This window comes from Geotrypetes seraphini, chromosome 1 (assembly GCF_902459505.1).
Source record: "Geotrypetes seraphini chromosome 1, aGeoSer1.1, whole genome shotgun sequence".
NCBI classification, from domain to species: domain Eukaryota; kingdom Metazoa; phylum Chordata; class Amphibia; order Gymnophiona; family Dermophiidae; genus Geotrypetes; species Geotrypetes seraphini.
The window spans coordinates 394,441,361-394,468,781 of record NC_047084.1 but is presented as its reverse complement, the minus strand read 5'-3'; the positions used below and the strand labels follow the sequence as shown (position 1 = coordinate 394,468,781).

Below are 27,421 nucleotides of genomic sequence, written 5' to 3'. Positions count from 1 at the left end.
CAGAGTTTTCACGAAATGTCTGGTGGTGGTGGCTGCAGCTCTCCGCAACCAGGGTCTCCAAGTATTTCCATACCTCGACGACTGGCTCATCAAAGCTCCCTCTTTTTCAGGGGTTATTGCAGCGACCCAACAGACTATTCTTTTTCTTCAAAGTTTGGGATTTCACATAAACTTTCCCAAATCGCAATTGACTCCCTCTCAGTCTCTCCAGTTCATAGGAGCAACTCTGGACACTATCAATCTGAGAGCCTACCTTCCACAACCACGTCAGGCTGCGCTTCTTCAGCTTTCTCATCAAATCTTCCACCTTCCATCCGTTCCAGCACGAATGATGATGGTTCTGCTCGGTCATATGGCTTCTACAGTTCATGTGATTCCTTTTGCCAGACTTCACCTTCGTATTCCTCAATGGACACTGGCATCCCAAAGGCAGCAAACCGTGGATCCACCATCTCGACTGATTTCCATAACTCCTTTATTGCGGAAGTCTCTCCGTTGGTGGATGCTCTCTTTGAATCTTTCAAGAGGCTTGCTGTTCCACCCTCTTCCTCATCAGAAAGTCCTCACAACCAACTCATCAACGTACGCTTGGGGAGCTCATGTGGATGGTCTCCGAACTCAAGGTCTATGGACTTCAGCAGACCGTCTGTGTCATATCAATCTGATGGACCTCAGAGCGATATTCTATGCTCTCAAAGCCTTTCAACATCTCCTTCACGACATGGTGATTCTTGTACGTACAGACAACCAGGTAGCCATGTGTTATGTCAACAAACAAGGAGGGACGGGATCTCATTCCCTCTGTCAAGAAGCTCTGAAATTGTGGCATTGGGCAATTCTTCACAACATCTACCTCAGAGCTGTTTACATTCAGGGTCAACACAATTATTTGGCGGACAAATTGAGTCGTCTTCTACAACCTCACGAATGGACGCTCAATTCTCCTACTCTTCGCCAAATCTTTGTTCGTTGGGGAACTCCGCAGATAGATCTGTTTGCATCACCTCTCAACTTCAAACTGCCTCAATTTTGCTCCCGCATTTACACTCCTCAACGTCTCGAAGCGGATGCGTTTCTACTGGACTGGAGGAATCAATTCCTTTATGCCTTTCCTCCGATTCTCAAGATTCTAGTCAAATTGAAGTCAGAACATGCCACCATGATTCTGATAGCTCCTCGGTGGCCCAGACAACCTTGGTTCTCCCTTCTACTTCAACTCAGCACCATGGAGCCTCTCCTTCTACCAGTATTTCCTTCTCTACTCACGCAGAGTCAAGGATCCTTGCTTCATCCCAATCTGCAGTCTCTACACTTAACAGCTTGGTACCTTTCGGCATAACAGACTTTCCTCAATTTTCTCAGTCTGTTCAAGATATATTACTTGCTTCCAGAAAGCCATCAACTAGACAATGTTATGGACAGAAGTGGACTAGATTTTCTGCTTGGTGTTCTACACGTAAATTGCAACCCATATCGTCCTCCTTAGCATCAGTTCTGGACTACTTGCTTCATTTGTCACATTCTGGACTTCAAACTACATCTATTCAAGTCCATCTTAGTGCTATAGCTGCTTTTCATCAGCCTCTGGATGGAAAACCTCTTTCTGCACATCCTAAGGTTTCTCGCTTCATGAAAGGACTTCTAAATCTCCATCCACCCCTTAAACCACCTCCAGTGGTTTGGGATCTCAATGTTGTTTTAGCTCAACTTATGAAACCTCCTTTTGAACCGCTTGACAAAGCTCACCTCAAATATCTCACTTGGAAAGCTGTGTTCCTGATTGCCCTCACATCTGCTCGACGAGTCAGTGAATTACAAGCGTTGGTGGCAGATCCACCTTTCATAGTTTTTCATCATGACAAGGTGGTCCTCCGTACTCATCCTAAATTCTTACCTAAAGTTGTTTCAGAATTTCATATCAATCAGTCTATTGTTCTGCCTGTCTTTTTTCCAAAGCCTCATTCTCATCCTGGAGAAGCGGCCCTTCATACCTTGGACTGTAAATGTGCCTTGGCTTTCTACCTCCAACGCACTCAACTTCACAGAACATCTCCTCAACTTTTCATCTCCTTTGATTCAAACAGGTTGGGGCGTCCTATATCAATGCGCACCATCTCCAACTGGATGGCTGCTTGCATTTCTTTCTGGGTCATTCCATGTCAAGTGATCAGATTCTTGGAAAGTGCCCTGCATGACCATCACAGATTTTGATGAAACTTCATATGCAGAGTCCACCATGTCTCAAACGAACTTTGGTAAAGTTTTAGTTTCGCCTGTGGAATATTTATGGAGATATAGCCATTTGTTTGACCCCATACCACAATGAAATACAGTACGACAATGACATTCTGACAACTTTGAGACACAATATCTCCCGAGCTGTGTTTCCAAAAAAACTGAAACTTAGCTACCCTGCACAACTTTTTGAGCTCTGTTCATTGCTACCAATAACAATTTTTGCCGAGCACTGATTGAATGCCTGAATTACAGTAAACTTGGCCGAAAAAATTAGTGCTCCAAAAAAAGTCAAAAGTTTGACATTACTTAGCTCCCACAATAATTGAGTAATAAATGCGAAATTTGGCGTATAATGTCTCAGTACAACGTTGTTTTCAAAAGTACAATTTCAACCTCCAAACTCTTTCCATTAGTTTACAAATTAAGTGTAAAGTTGCTAATTTGTGTAAAAAGGCCAAAAATAGGGTATTTTCAGCCTGCTTTTACAGAAAAATACCTTTTAGAAACTCTTTCAAATCAGTCTCATTAGAAAGAGCATATTTCAAACCCCCTAGAAAAGTGGACTTCATTTTTCAACGCAGATTAACAATGGCTGAAAAAGGGGGACAAAGTTGGGAGACGTTGCCATGGCAACAACCTCTATTTCAACATAGTTCTGTCATTTTTAAAGTTACAGTTTTGTATTGACGTAGTATTACTACTACTCTATTGCGTTGGTCCATGGTGACATTGTCACTACCAGTTCAAGAGTTTGAACTAGCAACCCCATCGCCATAGGGGTCACGCCCGATAGCTGTGCAATACCAGCCATGCGTGGGCCACTTCGTCCAGGTTCCCAAGCCTCGCATTTGGTTTCTTTGTCAAGGTTCCAAAGCCTTTTGTTGGTATCTTTCTGGTTCCAAAGCCAATGATTAGGGTGTCTTATCCTAGGTTCCCAAGCCTAAATTGGGTATCTTATATGGTTCCCAAGCCGAAGTGAAGTCCACTTTGATTTTAACTGCCAGCAATCTTTATAACATTATGTTAAATTTTTGAGCCACTTTCTTCAATGCAGTTTCTGGAAATTGATATTGGCGGCCGGATGATGTAACTGAAGGGGCACAAAGCATGCAGATGAGGTGTTGCTCTGGAACCCAACAAACGTCTTGCCTTTCTGGCCAATAAAATGAATGAACTGGACCGTGAGGATGCATAAATTTTATCAATGCATCATTTTGTTCAATTGAGACTTCAACAACGTTGCCTATCCACCATTGATTATCGTAAGTACAGGCAACGTAGCAACCAGGAAAGATTTCGGACACTTTCAAATTTGGAATGGCAGTATCAGAAATTTTGGCAACAAAATTTATTGTGTCATTTGAAACTTTGCTGACACGAACCGAGTTTGAGTCGACTGGTACAAATTGGTGGTGCTCTCTGGTACCGGCTACTGTGCTGCTTTCATGCCATATTTCTTCTTGAAACTTTTTGCTTTCTTCAATTTCTTCTTTTGGAACATAAATGTATTTAACTCCGTGTATATTTTGGTCACAAAAGTTAAATAGATCCTTTGGTGTCAATATTTGATCCGTTGATAGTCTTTGGAGGCTAGCCCGGGCAGCCAGTCGTATAGTTGTTCCACCAACTCCATCGCAGGGTGATTTTCCGTGGCTAGTTCCAAAAAAATTACATTCAGCCTCAATGTTGAAATCATTTCTGTGATTGCACAAATTCACAAAGTTCTTGTAGTTTTTATATTGTGCAGCTGAGCTGTCACTGAAGTAGTATATTTTGGTAATGTTTGTTTGAGTTACCAAAAATTCGATCAACTTTTGAATAAACACGTGTACAGATATCGTATCATGTTGCATATGATCAGAAATAATGCAACAGTTTACAACTTGCAATGTGCCCACTTCATTGAGGTAATATGCAACAAAAGGATGTACCATAGCTTGTGAATTTTACCAGTGAAAGCCTTGGGCGGCATCCTGTACAACAAATGAGTAATTTTCAGCAAAATCCATCAAAACGATCATTTCCGTTTCTTTTAAGCCCATCTTCAACATCTTCAAATATTCAATTTGATGTTTTGAAATGAAATGGTGGCTTGTCAACTTCCAAATCTTGCTTGCAAGTCTTTCAATAAAGTTGTCCATGGTTAGTACGCTTGTTTCTAATGTTTCACGGTCAGCGTGAACCCATTGCTTAAATTCTATTGATTCTTCTGGATCTAAATCCTTGAATATTTCTTCCAGGTAGCTGTTAGTGCTTCTTCACCAGGGCAGTTTTGACATCGTTGTAGCATACAGTCCTTGATATTTAGGTCGCACACAGTTTTTTCCATAAGAACTTTGCAGTTCTCTTTGACATTGGCGCCTTGTAGCATGAGCTTTACATTTTGATGTATTGTGCAGACACACACGGAGTGTGCACCTGATGCACCAATGGTTACACACCACTTTGGCCTGAGCTCACAGAATTTGGAAAAACCAATTTCAGTTCCGTATTTGTTACAGTACGCCAAGTACAGCTCTTTTAAATTACACAACAGCAGCCGCTTTTGCTTTTGTACTTTTAAACCATTGAGGCGGACTGAAATGCAATCTTTTTTGCCAGGACATATTCTGCTGAATTCATCGTCTTCGTAAAAATCTTGAACTCTATTTGCAATTTTTTTGGGAAGGGACTTGCCAATTTTTGCATCAGGTATAGAACAAATGCCTTTCTCTTTCTTTACTTTTTGGGCTGTTCTGACCATGCGCTCTGAAACGCCAAACTTCATTGCTGTTTCTTTTATTGACCAACTTTTTGGGGCCATCGTCAATAATTGAACTTTCATTGACCTGTTGGATATTGCAATTTTCGTTTTCATTTCTTCAATGAGGTCAGTGTAATCTTCACATAACTTGCATTCTACAGACTGACGAGACGGCCCAACTTCTTCAGCTGAAACTCCAGCAGCAGATGTAATCTTCTTGGCTATCACATTCTGCACACGTTCAGTTTTTTCGTATCACATAGCCGGCTTTATCTCTACTAGCTAACCTTCGAATTTTCAATGGAGAGGTTCCTAAAGCAGTCAAGCTTTGATCAACTGCATCGGAGATGCTGATATCAAAATCGTCTGAAGATGAAGATGCTGCAGTAGCTTCACTCATTGAAACGTATTGGGCTTTGCACCTACTTCAAAGTTTCTGACCTGGCTTGATATTTATTTTTGCCACTTTTCTAAAATCATTAGACATGGCAAGATCGACTTTTAACAATCCACTTTGAACAATGTGATTTTTCTTTTCAAATGGATTACAACACGATGTTTGCTTTAATTCGTATTTGTCGAGATACTTTGCTTTCTGGTGGAGGCAGATTTGGTCTTTATCCATCAGTTCAACTTCAGAGCGCCGAGTGATAAGCAATTTTTCATCGGTTGACAAATTATGTAAAAAAATGAGCCCACATTTTTTTAGAATAAAATATGCCGTCATGACACTTTGACAACAATTTTTGCCCAATGGCACAGTCTGGCAGAAAAGGATTATTATTAGTCGATTCGTTGGCATCCATTTTAAACTGAATTAATAATAATGTGGATCTGAAAAAGAAAACAAGTTGTAATTTGTGATCTGCATGCAACAAAATTATCACCTCAATTTCTAGTTAGGAATAATCATTAATTAAGAACACTATAATTGTACCCAAAGCTTGAGTAAAAATAAACAGGGAAAAACAGTGTGAAAAGTGACATAATTGTAAGTTGAAACGTAGACCGTTGCCATGGTGACATCTCCCAACTTTGTCCCCCTTTTTCGGGCATTGTTAACCTGCGTTGAAAAATGAAGCCTACTTTTCTAGGGGGTTTGAAATATGCTCTTTCTAATGAGACTGATTTGAAAAAGTTTCTGAAAGGTATTTTTCTGTAAAAGCAGGCCTATTTTTGGCCTTTTGACACAAATTAGCAACTTTACACTTAATTTGTAAACTAATGGAAAGAGCTTGGAGGTTGAAATTGTACTTTTGAAAACAACGTTGTACTGAGACATTATGCGCCAAATTTCGCATTTATTACTCAATTATTGTGGGAGCTAAGTAATGTCAAACTTTGACTTTTTTTGGAGCACTAATTTTTTCGGCCAAGTTTACTGTAATTCAGCCATTCACTCAGTGCTCAACAAAAATTATTATTGGTAGCACTTAATAGAGCTCAAAAAGTTGTGCAGGGTAGCTAAGTTTCAGTTTTTTTGGAAACATAGCTCGTGAGATATTGTGTCTCAAAGTTGTCAGAATGTCACTGTCGTACTGTATGTCATTGCAGTATGGGGTCAAACAAATGGCTATATCTCCATGAATATTCCACAGGCGAAACTAAAACTTTACCAAAGTTCGTTTGATACATGTGGGACTTTGTGCATAAAGTTTTATCAAAATCCGTGATGGTCATGCAGGGAGCCCTTGATACTTGACATGGAATAACCCTTCTGCTATACTCAGGCTGGTCTTCATCTGCAAGGTCGAGTGACGGGCCACAAAGTTAGAGCGATGGCGGCATCTGTAGCCTTCCTCCGATCAACTCCTATTGAGGAAATCTGTAAAGCTGCCACTTGGTCCTCGGTTCATACTTTCACCTCTCATTACTGTCTGGATACTTTATCCAGGAGGGATGGCCATTTTGGCCAATCTGTTTTGCAAAATCTTTTTTCATAAATTGCCAACTTCCCTCCATCCCTTTTTACTTAGCTTGGAGGTCACCCATGTGTGGGAATATGCTGCCTGCTTGTCCAGGGATAAAGCACAGTTACTTACCGTAACAGTTGTTATCCAGGGACAGCAGGCAGTTATTCCCACAACCCTCTCACCTCCCCTGGTTGGCTTCTTGGCTTGGTATCTGAACTGAGGATCCTCACAGGAGATGCGCCCCCTAGTTCAGGCGGGAAGGCACGCGCACATGCGCGATGCAGCACTCGAAAGTTCGAGATCTTCAAGCAAGTTTGCTTTCGAGGCTGTCCGCTGCGGGGCTCCGTCGGTGACGTCACCCATGTGTGGGAATATCTGCCTGCTGTCCTTGGATAACAACTGTTTCGGTAAGTAACTGTGCTTTCTTGTTTGTCTCAGGCGCTATTTTATTTTGTCTTCTCTTAACTCACTTGCCAGAGTCTCCTGACCATTTGACATTTTTTTCTGTCTCCTTGCCCATCCATCTTCTATCTCTGTGTATGTATTGTTCCCCCATGTTTCAATATCTCCATTCTCTGTCTCCTAAATGTCCCTTTCTAGTATTTCCCCTGTGCCCATCTACCTGCCTTCATCTCACCATTCTATGCCCCCTCCCCCTGTATACAGTATCACTCCTCTATATCCCCCCTGTCCAGCATCTTCCTTCTGCATTCTTATTCTCCACCATGTCTAGCCATCTTCTCTGTGTCCATATACCCTCCCATGTGAGAATTACCCCTGTGTGTCTATATACCACCCCATACAGCATTCCTTTTTGTCCCTGTTCCTATGCTCCTATCTACGCCCACCATCTTCCCTGGGTCCAGCTTCTCCTCTCTCTTGCTCCCTTACACCAATGTGCGTCTCACTCTTTTTTTCCTCCCTCCGGTATGTTCAATTTCACTCACTCTTCCTTCAACCCCTTGATTCAGCTTCTCTTTCCTTCTCTCTTCCTACCAGCAGGTCCTGCACCTTTCTCCCTTCCGTCTAGCCCCCCTTTTCCATGAGTCCAACCCTACAGCACCTCTCCCTTCACTCCACCCACCACATGGGGCCCAGCACCTGTTTCCCTTCTCCACTCCCCCTCCCAATCCACAGACCAGATAGCACAGTTATGTACCGGAACAGCTGTTATCCAGGGACATGTGGGCGACATCATCCATGGAGCACCGTAGCGAACAGCCTCGTAAGCAGAATTGCTTGAAGAACTTCAAAAAGGTTTGCGAGTGCTGCACCGCACGTGCGCAAATGGCTTTCCGCCCGAGTTAGAGCACGCGTCTCCTCAGTTCAGATAGCTAGCTAAGAAATCAACTAGGGCAGGTGGGTGGGTTGTGAGAATATCTGCCTGCTGGCCCTGGATAAAGCACAGTTGCTTACCATAACAGGTGTTATCCAGGGACAGCAGGCAGCTATTCTCACATATGGGCGACGACATCGACAGAGCCCGGATGCGGACGCCTCACAAGCAGACTTGCTTGAAGAAACTCGAAGTTTCGAGTCACCCACATCGCGCATGCACGAGTGCCTTTCCGCCCAGCGCAGTTCAGACAGCTAGCAGAGAAGCCAACCAGGGGAGGTGGGTGGGTTGTGAGAATAGTTGCCTGCCTGGATAATACCTGTTATGGTAAGTAACTGTGCTTTATCCCAGGACAAGCAGGCAGGTATTCTCACATATGGGTGACCTCTAAGCTAACCAGAATGGGATGGTGGGAGTGTTAGCAATTTAGGAGAATAAATTTTGTAATACTGTTTGGCCAAACCGTCCTTCCCGTCTGGAGAAAGTATCCAGACAATAATGAGAACTGAAGGTATGAACCGAGGACCAAGTAGCAACTCTACAAATTTCCTCAATAGGTGTAGATCTGAGGAAAGCTACTGAGGCTGCCATAGCTCTAACTTTATTTACTGTGAAGGGGTAATCCAGCCTGGGCATAGCAGAAAGAGATACAAGCCGCCATCCAGTTCGAAATGGCACGCTTAGAAATAGGATGGCCCAACTTATTTGGATCGAAGGAAACAAAAAGTTGAGCAGTTCTGTGTGGTTTGGTGCATTCCAAGTAGAAAGCCAAAGCACATTTACAGTCCAGAGTATGAAGAGCTGATTCTCCAGGATGAGAATGAAGCTTGGGAAAAAACACTGGAAGAACAATGGATTGGGTGAGATGAAATTCCGAGACCACTTTAGGGAGGAATTTAGGATGAGAACGAAGAACCACTTTGTCATGATGGAACACAGTGAATGTTGGGCCAGCAACTAAAGCTTGCAGCTGACTGACTCTTCGAGCAGAAGTGAGGGATATGAGAAACACCACTTTCCAAGTGAGATAATTTAGATGAGCCTTATCAATTGGTTCAAATGGAGGCTTCATGAGTTGAGTAAGGGCAACGTTGAGATCCCAAACCACAGGAGGCGATCTGAGAGGAGGTTTGACATTGAAGAGTCCTTTCATGAATTTGGAAACTACCAGATGAGCAGAGAGGGGTTTCCCTTCAATAGGCTGATGAAAAGCCGCAATTGCGCTGAGATGGACTCGGATAGATGTAGACTTGAGGCCAGAATTGGATAAGTGCAAAAGGTAGTCCAAAACAGAAGATAAGGAGGAATGCTGAGGCTCCTTATGATGAGAAAAACACCACGTAGAAAATCTAGTCCACTTTTGGTGATAGCATTGTCTAGTGGTAGGCTTCCTAGAAGCTTCTAAAACATCTCTTACAGATTGAGAAAACTGAAGAGGAGTTATGTTGAAAGGTATCAAGCTGTCAGGTGTAGAGACTGCAGATTGGGATGAAGCAGAGATCCTTGACTCTGTGTAAGCAGAGAAGGAAAAACTGGTAGAAGATGTGGCTCCCTGGTGCTGAGTTGAAGTAGAAGGGAGTACCAAGGTTGTCTTGGCCACTGAGAAGCGATTAAAATCATGGTGGCATGATTGTTCTTCAACTTGACCAGAGTCTCGAGAATGAGAGGAAATGGAGGGAACACGTAGAGGAAGAGATTCTTCCATTCCAGAAGAAAAGCATCTGCCTCGAGGCAATGAGGAGAGTATATCCTGGCGGAGAACTGTGACAGTTTGTAGTTGTGGGGAGTCGCAAAGAGGTCTATCTGAGGGGTTCCCCACTGTGAAAAAATGTGATGAAGAGGCGAGGAATGGAGTGTCCATTCGTGAGGTTGCAGAAGACGACTCAAGTAGTCCGCCAAGCAATTCTTCGCCCCTTGAATGTAGACAGCTTTAAAGAAGGTGTTGTGGTGGATTGCCCAGTCCCAAACCTTCAGAGCTTCTTGACAAAGGGAAGCAGATCCCGTCCCTCCCTGTTTGTTGACATAATACATGGCGACTTGGTTGTCCGTCCGGATGAGGAAGAAGATGTTGAAAAGCATTGAGAGCCTTGAAAATCGCTCTGAGTTCCAACAGATTTATGCGACATTGACGATCCGTACTGGTCCAGTGGCCTTGAGTACCAAGACCATCAAGATGAGCGCCCCAAGCGTAGGTCGAAGAGTCTGTCGTGAGGACCTTCTGATGGGGGGGTGTTTGAAAAAGCAAGCCTCTGGAAAGATTGGAAGAGAGCATCCACCAACGGAGAGACTTCTTCAAGGAAGGAGTGACTGAAATGTGTTGAGAAGGAGGGTCGCAAACTTGCATCCATTGAGATTCCAGGGTCCACTGAGGAATTCTGAGGTGAAGTCTGGCAAAAGGAGTCACGTGTACTGTGGAGGCCATGTGACCCAGAAGTACCATCATGTTTCTAACTGAGATGGAAGAGCGGGAAGACACTGTATGACAGAGTGGAAGAAGAGCTTCCATTTGTTGTTGTGGAAGGAATGCTCTGAGTTGGACAGTGTCCAGAACAGCTCCAATGAATTGTAGATTCTGTGAGGGCTGAAGCTGAGATTTGGGAAAGTTGATTTCAAATCCCAAACTTTGTAGGAACCAGGTAGTCCGTTGGGTCGCTACAATAACCCCTTGAGATGTGGAATCTTTGATGAGCCAGTCGTCGAGGTAGGGAAATACCTGAAGACCATGGTTCCGTAGAGCTGCCGCTACCACTACCAGGCACTTGGTGAACACTCTGGGAGACGAGGCCAGGCAGAAGGGTAGTACACTGTATTGATAATGCAGATTCCCCACCCGAAATCTGAGGTATTGATGGGAGGCCGGATGAATGGGGATATGAGTGTAGGCCTCCTTGAGATCCAGAGAGCATAACTAGTTTTTCTGCTCAAGAAGGGGATAAAGGGATGCCAGGGACAACATTCAAAACTTTTCTTTGACTAAAAATTTGTTGAGAGCCCCGAGATCCAGAATGGGCCGCATATCGCCCATCTTCTTCGGAACAAGGAAGTAACGGGAGTAAAACCCCCTGGTCTGCTGTTCCAAGGGCATGGAGAGAAAGCAGAGCTTGAGCTTCCTGAAGAAGAAGGGCGGTCTGGGATGGATTGGAAGGATACTCTCTTGGAGGAAGCTCTGGTGGAACCTGAGTGAAATGAAGAGTGTATCCTTCCCTGATGATGGTAAGCACCCAGAGGTCGGATGTAATTATCGTCCATCGGTTGTATAAATGATGGAGACAACCTCCTATAGGGGGAAAAGGAGACAGACAGAACGGCGGAGGTTATACTCTGTTGTAAACAGTCAAAAAGGCTGAGAAGCCTTAGGTGCAGCAGAAGGCTGAGGTTTCTGTTGCTTCTCCGAGGTTGCTGTTTTTTCAGAGGAGTGCGAGTATAAGGAGCCGGCTTTGGAGCAAAATGCCTTTGATAGATAAGAGCAGGGCGTGCAGGTTTGGCAGGAGCTGGCTTTGGCTTAGATCTGACTATAGAAGCAAAGGATTTTTCATGGTCAGATAATTTCTTGGTGGCTGCCTCGATGGATTCATCAAAGAGGTCGTTGCCCTCACAAGGAATGTTAGCTAAGCGGTACTGAAGATTAGGGTCCATGTCAATGGTACGAAGCCAGGCAAGATGATGCATAGCTACAGAGCAAGCAGCCGCTCGGGCAGACAACTCGAAGGCATCATAAGATGACTGGAAGAGATGCAAACGTAGTTGAGATAAAGAAGCAATGACTTCCTGAAACTCAAAATGCATTTGGGTATCCAAATAATTCAAAAACTTTGGAAGTAGAGAAATAAGGAATTCAAAGTAAGTGATGAATTGAAAATTATAATTGAGGACTTTAGAGGACATCATAGCATTCTGGTAGATGTGACGTCCGAATTTGTCCATAGTTTTCCCTTCCCTTCCAGGAGGAATGGTGGCATAAACCTTGGAAGAATGGGACCTCTTCAAGGAGGATTCGACAAGCAGAGATTGATGAGATAACTGTGAGTTGTCAAACTCTTTGCGATGCACAGTCTTATACCTAGAGTCCAATTTTCCTGGAACAGCTGGTATGGAAAAAGGTGTTTCCATACATCGACCAAAAGTCTGATTCAAAAGCTTATAAAGTGGAAGCTTAAGAGACTCTGCTGGAGGTTGAGGAAGATGCATGACTTCTAGATACTCTTTAGAGCAGTGGTCTCAATCACGCGGGCCGGGGGCCACATGCGGCCCGCCAGGTACTATTTTGAGGCCCTCGGCATGTTTATCATAATCACAAAAGTAAAATAAAAAACAGTTTCTTGATCATATGTCTCTTCAGCTATAAATGACAATATTATTATTAAGACTTAGCCAAAAGGAAAGATTTATAAACTATAAAGAGTTTTACCTCATGCAAATCGTCATTTCTTTAATAAGACATGAACTATTTTTTCTGAGGCCCTCCAAATACCTACAAATCCAAAATGTGGCCCTGCAAAGGGTTTGAGTTTGAGACCACTGCTTTAGAGTATTTGGAGCCAGTATCTAGGTTGTAACAATTTTTTATTGACATGAAAAAATATAAGGCACGCATTAGTGAATACAGCAACAACAAACGCCAGCTCAGAGAAAAAGATACATCGGCTGCATACACCAAGACAATCATACCAAAGCATGTCACAAACACCAACCCAAAAAATCTCCCACCATCTCAAGGTCCCGCCTCCCCCCAAACCTACCCCCCATCAACACCCCCCCCGACCCCCCTAAGGGAGTGGAACACCGGATATAGAAAAGCACAAACCCAATTCCCCCCCCCCAGGGTCTGAACTCTGATGACCCTAGGGCGACAAACCCAACTAGGCATCCCCCTCCCTCTAAGCAGAGCCCCTCCAGCCCTCTACAACCCCCTCCCCCCCACAAACCCCCCCCCCCAAAACCCCAGAGCAGAGAGACGTCGAGATCCAGAGCTGGCCAGGAGAAAGCCGCTTCATGTCAAGGTGTTCAGGAGCAGGCCACGCCCCCTAGGAGACAAGGAGTTGACATATGGGTCCCAGATCAGCAAAAAGCTCCGCCGACGCTTAAGGGAAACCCCCACCTCCCGGGCCTCACAAAGAACCAACTCATGGAGAAGAGCCCTCAAATGCCAAAAAGACGGAGGACTCGAGGAAGTCCACTGCTGCATGATACAACGCCGGGCCAGGAGACACACCTTACGACACAGCCATCGAGCCCCCGGAAGCAAGGAACGAAAAGCTCCCGGTAGATCCAGTACCACCTGCTCAACCGTGCCCTCCACTGACGACTCCAAAAGCGAGCTCAAATAGGAGACAACCTCAGCCCAAAAAGCCTGCGTACACCAACAAGTCCACAAAGCATGCGCAAACGTGTTCGGATCTCGACCACATTTAAAACACAGGGGAGAAGCAACACCCCCAAATTTAAATAATTGAGCTTGGGTGATATACCCTCTATACAAAATGCGAGCATAACATTCCTGCAACACAGCTCCTTGAATTAAACGCGGCAAACCTGCCAGATTCCGGGAAACCTCCCAAGTACCAAGGTCTAAATGGAGCTCTGAGGCCCAACTATCCCGAACCCCCGAACAATGCCTAGGAGCCTCAAAAGGAAGCAAAGCCCGATATAAAGCGGACACTGAAGTCTGAAAAGGCTCCACCTGGGCATACAAATCCCTAATACGAGCCCCCAATGGGTGCCGAAGGGCAGTCCGGGAAAGCGTGAGAATATAATGTTTAACTTGACAATAAGCGAAAGTGTCCCCCCAGCAGTGCCCCAACCGCTCCCTCAAATCCGCTAAAGTGCTCAGGTCCCCATCGACGGTCAGCAGATGTTCTACCAAATAAAATCCCAACGTTTTCCAACGACGGAAATTCGAATTGTCCGAGCCCGGTACAAAATCTGGATTGCCCATCAGGGGCAACAGCGCAGTCACCCGCGGGTCCCCCCCCAGGCGCCGAACCAGACCCTCCCACGCCCCACGCATGGAAGCCAAAAGAATTGAACCCCGAACCTCCCGTGGCAAGGCCCCCCCCGGCAGGTGAAGCAAGGCAAGGAGAGAATACGGGGCGTATAGAATAGTCTCAAGCGAGGTGGGGGTATATTGAGAATCCCCAAACAACCAATCCTTAAGATGCCGCAAAAGACATGCTAAATTATATAAACCAAAATTCGGAATACCAAGACCACCCTGCTGCCACCCCCCCACCAAAAGATCATAACGCAACCGAGGTTTCCTCCCACGCCAACAAAACCTAGCCAAAACCCGTCTCAGGCTCCTCAAGTCCTTCTTGAGAAGACGCAGTGGGAGAATCCTGAGTACGTAAAGCCACTGGGGAAAAATGACCATACGAATCACCGCCACACGCCCCAACAAAGAAAGGGGGAAATCTTTCCATCGATCCAACTGCTGCGACGTGCGATCCAAAAGCGCCCCGACATTCAAAGAATAAAGACGACCAAGTGAAGCTGTGAGCCGAACCCCTAGATAACAAAAGGAATCCGTCGCCCAACGCAGCGGAAAGGAAGCCCCCCAGTTAGTCCGCAAGATAGACGAAGTGGGCAAAGCCTCCGACTTCCCCAAGTTCAAACGAAGACCCGCAAAGTCCCCATACTCCTGAATCGTTTCCAATAACGCCGGCAACGAACGCTGCGGGTCCGTAAGATGAACAAAAAGATCATCTGCAAAAGCCGCCACCTTAAAGCAAATGGAACCAAAAGAAACCCCCTGCACCTCAGGAGTCGAATGAATCGCGCGTAGCAAAGGATCTAAAGTGAGAATAAACAAAAGCGGGGACAAAGGACAGCCCTGTCTCGTTCCACGGGAGATAGCAAACAACGAAGAACTGCAACCGTTCACCAGAAGGGCCGCTGTTGGAGAAGCATACAAGGCCCTCAACGCCGAAACAAAACGGCCCGCAAACCCATACTTGGCCAAGGTGGCAAATAAAAAATCCCAACGAACCCGGTCAAAAGCTTTTTCTGCATCAAAGCTGACCATAAGCGACGGCAGTTGGCGGCGCGCACACAACTCCAAAGAGGCTAGAATGCGTCTCAAGTTCTTCTCGACCGAACGGCCCCGCACAAACCCAACCTGAGCCTCATGAAGAAGCGCAGGAAGAACACAAGCCAACCGATTGGCCAGAACCTTAGCCAAGATCTTCACTTCGCAGTTGAGCAGAGAAATAGGGCGATAGGATTCCACCCTAGTGGGGTCACGTCCCGGCTTAGGCAGAACTATAACGTGAGCCAAGTTAAGATAAGCCGGCATAGCCTCCGCATCCACCATGACATTGAACATAGCCGTAAGCGGCACGACAATTTCTTCCCGCAACAACTTATAAAATTCTGCCCGAAAACCGTCAGGGCCCGGCGCCTTCAAGGTCGGGCTCTGACGAATAACCGAATCCACCTCCTCTTCCGACAATGGGGCATTCAGCGTTTCCAAATGGGCCGGGTCCAAACCAGGTAAATCCAAAGAATCCAAATACAGCTCCCCCGGGAGACCTTGAGTCGAAGGCTCTGCATACAACTCAGCATAATAGTCCCGAAAAGCCTGACAAATGTCCGCATCCGCTGTAATAGGCCTGGAATCCGAAGAGGTAAGGGCTACTATTTTCTGTCTACTCTCCCTGTGAGAAATCAAACGAGCTAATAGGCGGCCACATTTGTTACCATAAGCATAAAGACGATATTTGTAATAGGCCAGGCTCTTAGCTGCCCGCTGGTGAAGTTTCTCATTCAGAGCGACCTGCACCTCCAACAAGGCCCGCCGGTTGACATCAGTGGGCTGACGTCCATACGCTCGACGAAGATTCCCCAACAACCGGGACAAACGAAGAATTTCCCGATCCCGAGTCTTTTTGGCCTGCGAAACATAACTAATAATATGCCCACGAAGAACCGCCTTAGCGGTTTCCCAAAAAAGAACAGGGTCCTCCCGGTGCTGATCATTATGATAGCAATAATCTTTCCAGCGCGCCACCAACGAATCATAGAATTTGGGATCTTGGCCGAGCCAAAGAGGATATCTCCATTGACGGGACTGCGAGGACTGCCCCGGGGGCGTCCACTCCAGCCACACCCAAGCGTGATCTGAAATCGCGTAGGGACCAATCTCCGCTCGCTCCACCTGAGAAAAAACAGCCCGCGAAAGAAGCAAGTAGTCAATACGTGACTGCGTGGAATGCGCCCGTGACATATGAGTAAAATCTTTCTCAGTCGGGTGCAAAATCCTCCAAACATCCTCCAACTCCAACAGCTGACAGAAGGAGGGGAGCCCCCTGCCGTCCTGAGCCCGGCGATTAGGGACCGCAGATGATCTATCCAGAGAGGGGTCCCAAACCGAGTTAAAATCCCCTCCCAACAACATCGGCACACCCTGATGAGGCGCAAGGATCGCCTGTAAACGCCTATAAAATCTCCGATCATACGTGTTAGGAGCATAAACACTACCCAAAAGAACCACAGACCCCGCGATCTGAGCCTTACAAAAGATATATCGGCCCTCTGAGTCAGCCCCCACAGAGTCCAGACTAGCAGCAACCCCCTTACGAACCAAAATAGCCACCCCGCATTTCCGGCTGGAGCCAGCCGCCGCCTTGCACACAGCCACCCAACCCCGCCGGAGTTTAGCATGCTCCGCCGCAGTAAGGTGTGTCTCCTGTAGCAATACAATATCAGCCTTGAGGCGTTGTAAAGCTTGAAGAATTTTAGTACGCTTCACCGGGGACGTGACCCCCCCAACATTCCAGGTCACCACTCGAACCATGGAAAAACAAAAAACAAAAACACCAAACAAAGGTGAAAAAATTCCATGGGCACTCCAGAGCACCGTCCCAGCAAGCGGGCTCCTGAGCACTGCGGTGTCCCACCAAACCAACCTCCCCCAAGCCACTCCGGATCAAAAGAAAAACCGACCTCCCCCTGCTCCGAATCAAACCCCCCCCTCCAACCCCCCACCCCAACCTCCCCCCCCACCGCCCCCCAAACCCCCACCCCCCAAAAACCCCCCCAGTGCGATCCTCCAAAGAGGACCCATCACATGAAGACGCCAGCCTACCTGGACCACCCCCACTAAAAGCCCCCATGAAGCAACCTACCCCCGATACCAAGAGCAAATCCCCCCCATCTATACCCTCAAAGAGCAACAACTCAACCCCACCCGCCTCAGGGTCCCCCCCACCCCTAATCTGGGAAGAGGCCACCACATGTCCAGTCCACACAAACCTTCCCCCCCAAGGACCCAACCACCCCCTCATAAACACTCAGCACTCTAACTCCCCTTGCACACCCCACACTCCACTACCCCCCGACCCCCACAACCAAACTCCCAAAAACTCAGCCCCCCCGTGTCTCCCGAGCCCCCCAACAAAGTCCAATCGTAGTCCAAAAAAAGATCCCAACCAAGAACAAAGGCAGACGAAGGCAACCCGGGGAACAGGGCAAAAGCAGCAGCCAGCCCACCAGAGGACCGCTGAGGAAGCAGGGCACTCCCAGAGCTCCGCAAACTCCCCTCCAAGACTCCAAGCGGGGGGCAGAGGGCCCCACAGAAAATTGATGAAAAAGCGGAGGGGGGAAAAGCCAATATCATCAAGGCTCCCCAGGTTCAAATGTCACTGCCCGCCAACAAGCAGCCGCGTCTTCCGAGCAGTTGGTCACGGGGCAGTAGATGACGGAAGGCCACCACCGCCATCCAATTGGGCCAAGTAATCCCGGGCTGCCGATGGGGACTCAAAGAAGCGAACCGAGCCCCCCTGGGAGACACGGAGTCGAGCAGGATACAGTAGAGCAAACCGGATCCGACGAGTGAATAAGGCTGAACAAACGGAGCTGAAGCCCCGACGCCGCTGAGCCACCTGGGGAGAATAGTCCTGAAAGCACAATACTTTACGGTTCTCATAAGTCAGCTGACGACCTCCTCTCAGCGCCTGCAGGATCGCGGACTTGTAAGCAAAGTTGAGCACTCGGATGATAACCACTCGGGGTCTGGCTTCCGCGTCCCGCCGAGTTCCAATCCTGTGGGCCCTCTCCACCCGGAAGCGACCCAGCGCAGTCGAGAGCCCCAAGGACTCTGGGATCCAGCGCTCCATGAAGGATTGCAAGTCAGACTCCCCCAAAGACTCTGGGAGCCCCACAAAGCGAAGGTTATTTCTTCTGGCCCGGTTTTCCAGCTCATCCACCTTGAGCTCCAGAGCCTCCAGGCGCTGCAACTGCTGGCTCTGTGCTTGTTCCACTCCACCCACGCGGTCCTCCACCTCGCCGACCCTGCTCTGGAACTGCTCCAGGTCTCTGCCTACGCCATCCAGCTTCCCCTGCAGCCGCTCCAGCTTGTCATCGAGCGGCTTGAGCCGCTTCTCCAGCACGGACTCCAAAGCCGCCGTTACCTCCGTGGTGATCTCCGCCACCCACGACGGAGAAGCTGAAGGCCCCGCTGGGCTGGTGACCGCCGCCATTTTTTCTTCAGCGAGCCGGGCGCGTTCTCTGTGCGGTCGGATTGATTTTGCCGCCATACAGCCCCGCTCGCACTCCACAACACCGGCGCCGTCTCCAATTAGCCCCCAGCAGGAAAACAGCGGTCTGACGGGGGCGAAGAGTCAGCTAAAGTCGGGCGATTCCAGGTAGGCGGCAGGAGAGACGCGAATCACCGTCTGCTCCTGAGCATAGCGTCACGTGATCCCTTGGAGCCAGTATCTAATTGAATATCCAAGTCCACAGCCATCTGATGAAGAAAAGAGAAAGAAAGCTGATTAAGACGAAAACAAACTTAGACGTTCCTTTCGATTATGCCCCTCCCATGGCTCCAGGACTCCGTGAAAGAGCCCAGTTGGGAACTGAATGCCATAGCAACTGTTTAATGCAATTAGCCTGCATGCCTCTTAAAAATGGAGATAAAGACTTTTGAGTGTAAACCTGCTCCGTTACTTTTAGGGTTAAATCCAGCCCAGCTGGAGAGTGATTTCACTGCTGGAAAACAGCATAGGCTGTCTCTCGAGTACTGCTAGCAAATGGACTGTGTAGCTTATTAGAGAACTGGCTCCACAACAATATTGCTGTCTCCTTCTTAAGGCTACTAGGACCAGTAGCCCAGCAATACGGCTTTATTAAGCACTGCTATAAATGTCTCTCCTTTAGCTCTGATTTGAAGAGCTGTTTATTTAAACTGGTTCACCACCAAGCCATGGATGACGTGGCCAACATGTGAGAATAGCTGCTTGCTGTCCCTGGATAACACCTGTTAAGGTAAGTAACTGTGCTTTGTGACCCTGGGCAAGTCACTTAATCCCCCATTGCCCCAGGTTCTTTGGGTAGTGTGAGCCCACCAGGACAGATAGGGGAAAATGCTTGAATACCTGAATGTAAACAAACAAAAAGTCCAACTTAACTGGTTCAATCTTCCATCTTAAGCATGCTCGATTATTGCAATATCATTTACTTGGGATCCTTCAAAAAAAAACATTCTAAGACTCAGAGTCATTCAAAATACAGCAGTTTGACTGATTTTTGGGCTGAAGAAATGAGATCACATAAGCCCCTATTATCAAAAACTCCACTGGCTGCCCCTGGAGACGCGAATTCTGTTTAAGTTCTCTTGTCTGTGTTATAAATCAATATTTGGTCTGGCCCCCACTTACCTAGTTTCCCAATTTAATCTGGCAAGTTCTATTAGGCCCACACGAAGAACACATCTGTTCACCTACCCAACAATAAAGGCCTGCCACTACAAAAGATTCCTGGCCAGAACCCTCGCCTTCCAGGCAGGCAAATGGAACGTTATCACGCACTCCTCAACCTACCTCAATTTTAGAAAATTGATAAAAACAAGTTTGTTCACTCAATTTGTAAACTAAGAATTTTATAGCACTGCAAATTCAACCATTAACCTTATGAACTATATAGCTTTCTACTTCTTCCATTATATAAGATTGTATAGATGTCTTTGAATTGTTGACTTCTTCGCTGATTGTCCAGCGCTTCTTGTTGTAAACCGCCTCTAACTTCATGGCTTTGGCGGTATATAAAAATAAAATTATTATTATTATTATTATTAAAAGGTAAAGAACTGTAAAACTCTGGTACAAAGGACTGTACATGATTTATCTAGCAAACCCAGAGCTGGTAATTGAGTTCAGGGGAACTGAATGAACCTTTAACTTTTTGTATTGTTTTCACGATACCAGAGAAACCTGGGTTGCACTATAATCCTGTGGCCAGGGGCCGAATAAAGCTTATGTTTTGTACCAAGGCCATTCTGACAACAGTGTGTGCTTTAAAGTCCTTGGAAATAAGCTAGGTTAGGCATTTGCCTAGTGGCAGCCAACTTGAAAGGATACCCTAACTCTAAAGGGACCACGCCAGAAGCAAGCAACATGTCACCACCTGGCTGTTCTAGGTGTTCATATAGATCACGGGTGTGACAAGGTCAAGGTCTTGGAAGATGAAGCTGCTATGGGGGTTGAGGTCGAGGTTTTTTCTGCAGACTGCTCCATAGGGCCAAAGAGCTCCAAACTTTTGGCACATCTGCAAAGGGCTCATTTCTGAAGAGTAGAACAGCGCGGGCAGGACTCAGGAAAATTGTCGGGTCCGAGGTACTTTATACACCAACGATGAGGGTCGGTTCCTAAGCACTTTATACACCAACGATGAGGGTCGGTTAAAGAAATATCCTGGCCGCTTTGACTACACTTTTTAAAACCGGTAAGAGGCCGGGACATAGAAGTAAAATAAAGCTGTAGCCGAATGAGGGCCGGTGGCGTCCTGTCGGATGAGAACCGACGAACGAAGAAAAAAAATAAGTTTGTTTTGTTGGGGGTTTTTTAATACAAACTGCACAGCGACTAACTGTTAGATAAAAATAATAAAAGAAAGCCGTGGTGCGAGAACACAAATTTGAAAGAACAGTAGAGCTCAGAAAAAACAGGGCTTCTTGGCTCCGCGGAAAACTAAGAACTGAGGTACCTCAGAGGAGACACATGATCTAGTTCGGCGGGAAGGTACTTGCGCATGGGCAGTGCAGGAGTCGAACTCTTTGAAGTTCTACAAGCAAGTCTGCTTGCGAGGCTGTCTGCTACGGGGCTCCATGGATGATGTCGCCCACATGTTGAGAATATGCTGCCTGCTTGTCCTGGGATAACAACTTTAAATGACTTCTTCACACACAACACAGACAGACCTTTACCAAATACAGAACAAAAGATCACAAATAGAAATTGAACTATTTTTTATTTTGTGCATCGCTTAGAAGTTTGATAAACGATTTAATCAAATTTTAAATAAACTTGAACACTCATCAATTATTACAACACTGGGGAGAAATAAAAAAGCAGATATGCACTTCTTTCTGTACTGAACACACAAGGATCCCAGGCCCACCAAAATAGCCATCTCCCTTGCTATTGGGAGGAGGTTAATTTTTGGTGGACCTGGGCCCTGGATGGTAGAGATCCCAAAACCCTATCAGACCTCCTTCTGGCAGCCTGAAATCTCCAAGCTCTGCAGCTAGCAGCATTGTCTCTGAGCTGCCAGTAGCTGCAGAGTTTGAAGGGCTCTGGCCACTGGACTAGAGGAAGAGGTCTTCAGCTGGCAGGGCTTTGAGAAATCCACAAACTTAGATATTTATATTTTGCATTTGGATAGGAGGCATAGAGCATGGTAGGAAGAAAATTTAGTGCCCACCCTCAGGACCACTGCCCACCCTCACTCAATTGTCTGGTAAGCCACTGGACACAATACCAAGATCTGTGATGCACATATCCCAAAGCCAACATATTCTACCAGTGGCATACCTAGCATATGACACCCAGGGACGATCATTTTTTTAGCATCCCCCCCTCTACTTGAAAAACATGATTTTTAGTAATAATTCACAAGTCGCACAAGAGTGTACCTAGGAAAAGGCAGCATCTTACACACTGCAGCGAGCACTAGATCATCAATACAGTATTCCCCCCAAATTTACAGGGGTTCCGTTTCAGGAGCACCCGCAAATTTCGAAAAACCGCAAATACGGTTTAGGAGCAGATCGGAGGCAGGAGAAGGCAGGAGGCAGGGGCAGCAGCAGGTGCTGAAAATTGGATGCGGGATCATTGCTTAGTATTTTCTGACCGCCTCTTCCAGGAACTAAAGTCAGGCTACACCAATCAGAAGCTGCTTTGACATATCTGGTGCATCAAAGCACCTCCTGATTGGTATAGCTTGACTTCAGTTCCCGGAAGAGGCGGTCAGAAATTAGCACGAAAGACTGAGTCAGCAATTCGTTATACACCCAAAGAAAAACAAAGAAGCCAGATGTAGTATAGATCAATCCTGCACAGTCAATGTGAACAGAAAACCATGTCTTTCATACGCATGGAATGCAGAAACACCCTTGCCCAGTAAGGAATAAGTAATCAAACTAAAAATAGAAATATGTACATAAAAATTAAACTGAACCACCAAGAAGCCGGATTCTGCATACAATGCAACACCACAGAAACAGGTGATGCATGTCCCCTAAAACTGTACAAAATATAAAGACAACAGATGTATATTTGAGAAAAGAGAAACAAAAAAATCACTTTACAAATTAATAAAAATAAACAATGGAAAATAAGATCATTTCATTTTATTGGACTAATATATTTTTCAATTAGCTTTCAGAGGTCAAAATCTCTTTCCTCAGGTCAGTAAAGTATACTGCTGTTACAGTATCCTTTCCTGAACAAGAGGGATTTGGTCTCTGAAAAGTTAGTCAAAAATGCATTAAAATTAGTCCAATAAAAGGATCGATCACCTTATTTCCATTTTCTGTTTATAAATGATTATCAACAATACTATCCTAAAGCAAAAATAAATAGAATTTTTTATTCTACCTTTAGTCGTTTGGTTTCTGCTTTCCTCATCTTCTCATCATTCTCTTCCTTCCATCCACTGTCTGCCCTCTCTGTGCCTCTTCCATATATGGCATCTGCTCTCTTTCTATACCCCTTCCAGAAACTGTCCGACTTCCCCTCCCATTGGTCTGGTATCCATCTTCTTTCCTCCCCCCCCCAGGGTCTGGCATCTCTCTCTCCACCCCCCTGTTTTTTTAGCATCTCTCTTCTCATTTCCTCCCCTCAGATCTGGTATGTTTCCTACCCCCTTTTTCTCCCCCCAGACCTGGTGTCTCTTTCCTCTCTCTTCTTCCCTTTCCTATTTATTTTTTGCCTCAGAATTTAAATTTAGACATTCTTACTATCCAGTCCTCAGTTTCCCTCTTTTCACTGTGTCTACCTATAGCTTGCCACCCCTTTGCTTCACCCCTTCCAGTATCTCACTAACTCTATCCTGTCGTCATCCCCCCATCCAGCATGTGCCCTTTTTTTATTTATCTGCTCCTCTTTCTCCTCTCCTTCCATCCAGTATGTACCCTTTCTTTACTTCCATTCAGTGTCTGCTCCCCCTCTCTCCCCTTCCCACTGACATCCAACGTCTGCCCTTTTCTCTCTTCCTTTACTCCACTTCCACCATCTGCCCTCTCTCTCTCTCCTTCCACCCCAATTCCATCGAATATCCTGCCCCTTTCTCTCTATCTACCAATTCCATGGAGTATCCTGAGTCCCCTCACTCTCCACCCCAATTCCATTAAGTAGCCTGCCCCCTCACCTTCTCACCACTACTTTCCCACACGCTCCTGACAGCACATACTAAAGCTCAAGCGCCATTCAATTTCTTCTTGTTGGCCCATCTCACACACACACATACCTCTTCCCCTCACCTTCGTGGTCGCCTTTCCAAATCAGTTTTCTTTGTCAGCGGGGCCCCGGCGCGTCATCATTTGCAGGCGGCTGAACGGCCCGAAGTTTTTCTATTGACGCTATCCGCCCAGGCGGAAACAGGAAGTTGTGTCAGACTTCGGTCAACTTATGTAAACGGTTGCCGCACTAAGGCCCAGCAGAAAAAGAAAACTGTGAGTCGGAGAGAGGCCAACAAGGAAAACATATGCGCGGAACGCTCTGCGAGGCCCAGGGCAGCTGCCTTGTTTGCCCTCCCCTAACGCCGGCCCTGATAATGGAATAAGACAAAACTAATTTTGCACTTTCGGTAAAATACATTTTACTTGCAGTATTTTGTTTGGGACCCGAAAAGGAAGTGTCGGAGCCCAAATGATAGTAAACATATGCAGTTAGCAGAAATGACATTTAGTTTTCATAATATATTTCCATGCATTTAAGAGGACAAACTCGACAACTAGGCTATTTTATGCTACATTTTAGAGGAGATCGGAAAAGTTAGGACGCGGCGCATAGATAATTACATAATATACTTTTAAAAAATTGTCTTTTTGACAGCCGAGCACGAAAACAAAAATTGCCGTCTTCTTCGCCCAATGTATACGGTCGGCAGAATGAACTCGCCCCCCCCCCAGCTCAGGATTAGTAGATCAGCATAACTGCGTTTACCATACTCAAAACTACATCACTAGAAGTAACAAGCAGACTCCGGCGTTTCGGTTTTGTTTACAAACGGATCCCTTTACCTGCACGTTCAGCTTGAACCAAGACGGGCTGGAGAAAGCACAAACGAACACAGTGGTAAGCGTACTAAAGAACATTCAGGCGGCGGCATTTATTCCCCATCCTTTCACTGACAGGAACTCCAATTAGAGGAAAACAAATGCGACGGTAAGAGCCAGAAACACAGAGGAATACCAACCCAACAAAAAGAAATTTACACACTCTAGCTCGCGGTCTCACACTCACCTGCAGAGCCCAAACAGTGCTAGGAATGAACGCGCTTTCTAGGACACAATGGAAGGTTCGCGACGCCACCGCTGAGAACCAAAGACAGAATTCATTCTTTTACATCGTTCGCTCCGCTCAACGCCAAAAACCACCGCAGATGTTTTCACTTTGAGCAAGCACAGACAACGCCGGGTCGTGGTCCCGCCCCACACCGCTTTTCCCTCAGTTTCTATTCCTTTGCTGTGGACACTTTTACTTTCATATTCCCTGGCTGGCCCAACCCCTCCACGTTCGTCTTAAGTCGCAGGAAGCGCGCATGCGTATTCGCCACTGCGACACTTGCCCCTGAGGTGCGACCCGACGCAATGTTTTCTTTAATCAGTGGAGGCAAATATTTTCTAACCACTGAAAATTGGGAAAGGTAACAACATGAAAGTTTTATACCGGGACAGACCGTCTGTCAAGTTCAGTATCCTGATCCCAACAGTGGTTATTGGCTAGTCTAGGTCATAGAAACCAACTTTTAAAAGTTTGGGAGGGAGGGTGCAAAACCCAACAGAAATTACAGTGGTACCTTGGTTTACGAGCATAATTCGTTCCAGAAGCATGCTTGTAATCCAAAGTACACGTATATCAAAGCACATGTCCCCATAGGCCACAATGTAAACTGAAACAATTCGTTCCACAACTATGGTGGCCCAGGGGTGGGTACCTGCCTGTGGGTGCTGCAGCCCTTGCAACGTGGTGGTTTCATTTCCCGGGGTCCCCGTGCAGCTCTCCTCCCTCTTCGGCCGATGCCTCTGCCGTCCACCAGCGCCTCCCGGCTTCCGATTCAAGCCGGCCATCCTCCAGGTGCATGCGCTGGACCTCTGAACTCCCCCATCAAGCCGGCGCCACTCCAACAACACATGCACATGTACAAGCACGCAGGACTTATTGTCCTTTCTTTTCTCCTTTCAAGTTTATCTTTTATATAAGTGATGTTATTCTCTTAGGCACTTTAGTTTAGATTGTGAGCTTGGTTGGGACAGAGAAGGTAGTTCAATGTGCCTATTCTATCTAGTTCTGTACACAGCTTAAATACTCATGTAAAAGTGGTATATCAAATACAATGCAAGTACCTGCAAAATCCCCAAAGAGTAAAACAGATTTTATGCTTATCCTAGAAAGAAGCTGTGGATTTTCCCAAACCTCTTTTAAGCCCTACTAAGTTTCACCACATTCTCTGGCAACAAATTCCAGAGTTTAATTACAAGGTGAGTGAAGTAATATTTTTCCCATTTATTTTAAATTTTCTACTTAGTAACTTCATTGCTTGTCCCCTAGTACTGTGTGTTCAGCACTTTTAAGCTATATAGGCAGTCCTCAGGTTAAGAACAAGTTACATTTTTTAAGGTGTTCTTAAGTCAGATTTGCATGTACTGTAACTCAGAACATGTAGATTTTAGGATTCTTGCTGCCAGTGGTGTACCTAGCATTTGTACCATAGCATATTTTTAGTAACAATCCATATACTGCACAACAAGAGTGTACCTAGGAAAAAGCAGCATCTTACATACTGCAATGAGCAATAGAACAAAATACACCCATTGTAAAACTAAACAAGCCAGACTAGTACAGATTGAGCCTGCACAGTCAATGCTTTCGTCTACACATAACACAGAAAACACCTTCGCCCAGTATAGAATATGTAATCACAAACTACCCCCCTACACACACACACACCTTTTACAAAATTGTAGCACATATTTTAGCGCTGGCCACAGTAATAACAGCTTCAACGCTTATAGTGAGTGTTGGAGCTGTTACCACTGTGGCCAGTGCTAAAAACCACGCTACAGTTTTGCTAAAGGGGGGGGTAGAATATAAATATGTAGACAAAAGTTAAACTGAACCACCAAGAAACTGGACTCTGCATGCAATGCAACACAACAGAAAAGTGACACATGTCCCTTAATATTGTGCAAAATATAAAGATAGCAGATGTAAATTTGAAAAAAACCAGAGAAATAGAAACATGCCATATAAAAGCCAAATGGCCCATCCAGTCTGCCCATCCACTATTATCTCTTCCTCTCTCTAAGAGATCATCACTTTACAAATTAACAAATAGCACCCCCTCCCCCTTTATGAAGCTGTGTTCGGGTATTATTTTTATTGCAGGCCACGGCAGTGAAAGCTCTGGTGCTCAAAGAATTCCTATGAGTGTCGGAGCTGGTGGTGTCTCGGCTGGTGATAAAAAAGCCTAATGCAGCTTCATAAAATGGGGCCAAAGAGGGGGGGGGGATAAAACAAAAATGGAAAATAAGATAATACCATTTTATTGGATTAACTAGTTTTTAACCCGTTACATTAACAGGTGCTAGAATAGATGTGTAGACTTAGGCTTTTTCTTTCTTTCTTTCTTTCTTTCTTTCTTTCTTTCTTTCTTTCTTTCTTGGCTCCCATTTCTCCTTTTACCTTCCCTATT

At 45.9% G+C, this 27,421-nt stretch overlaps 1 protein-coding gene across 4 annotated transcripts in view; it reads right to left on the bottom strand.

Annotated features, from left to right (window-relative positions):
• TDRD7 (tudor domain containing 7) overlaps positions 1–25,223 on the bottom strand; it is a 719,490-nt gene extending 694,267 nt beyond the window's left edge. For 3 of the 4 annotated variants that reach the window (XM_033917728.1, XM_033917758.1, XM_033917748.1), the window contains exon 1: positions 24,970–25,223. The gene's annotated coding sequence lies outside the window, so the exon portion shown is untranslated. Of the gene's footprint in view, positions 1–23,984; positions 24,110–24,969 lie in introns of those variants that run through there. The other variant, XM_033917737.1, reaches the window with a different exon arrangement.
• Between the last annotated feature and the right edge of the window lie 2,198 nt (positions 25,224–27,421).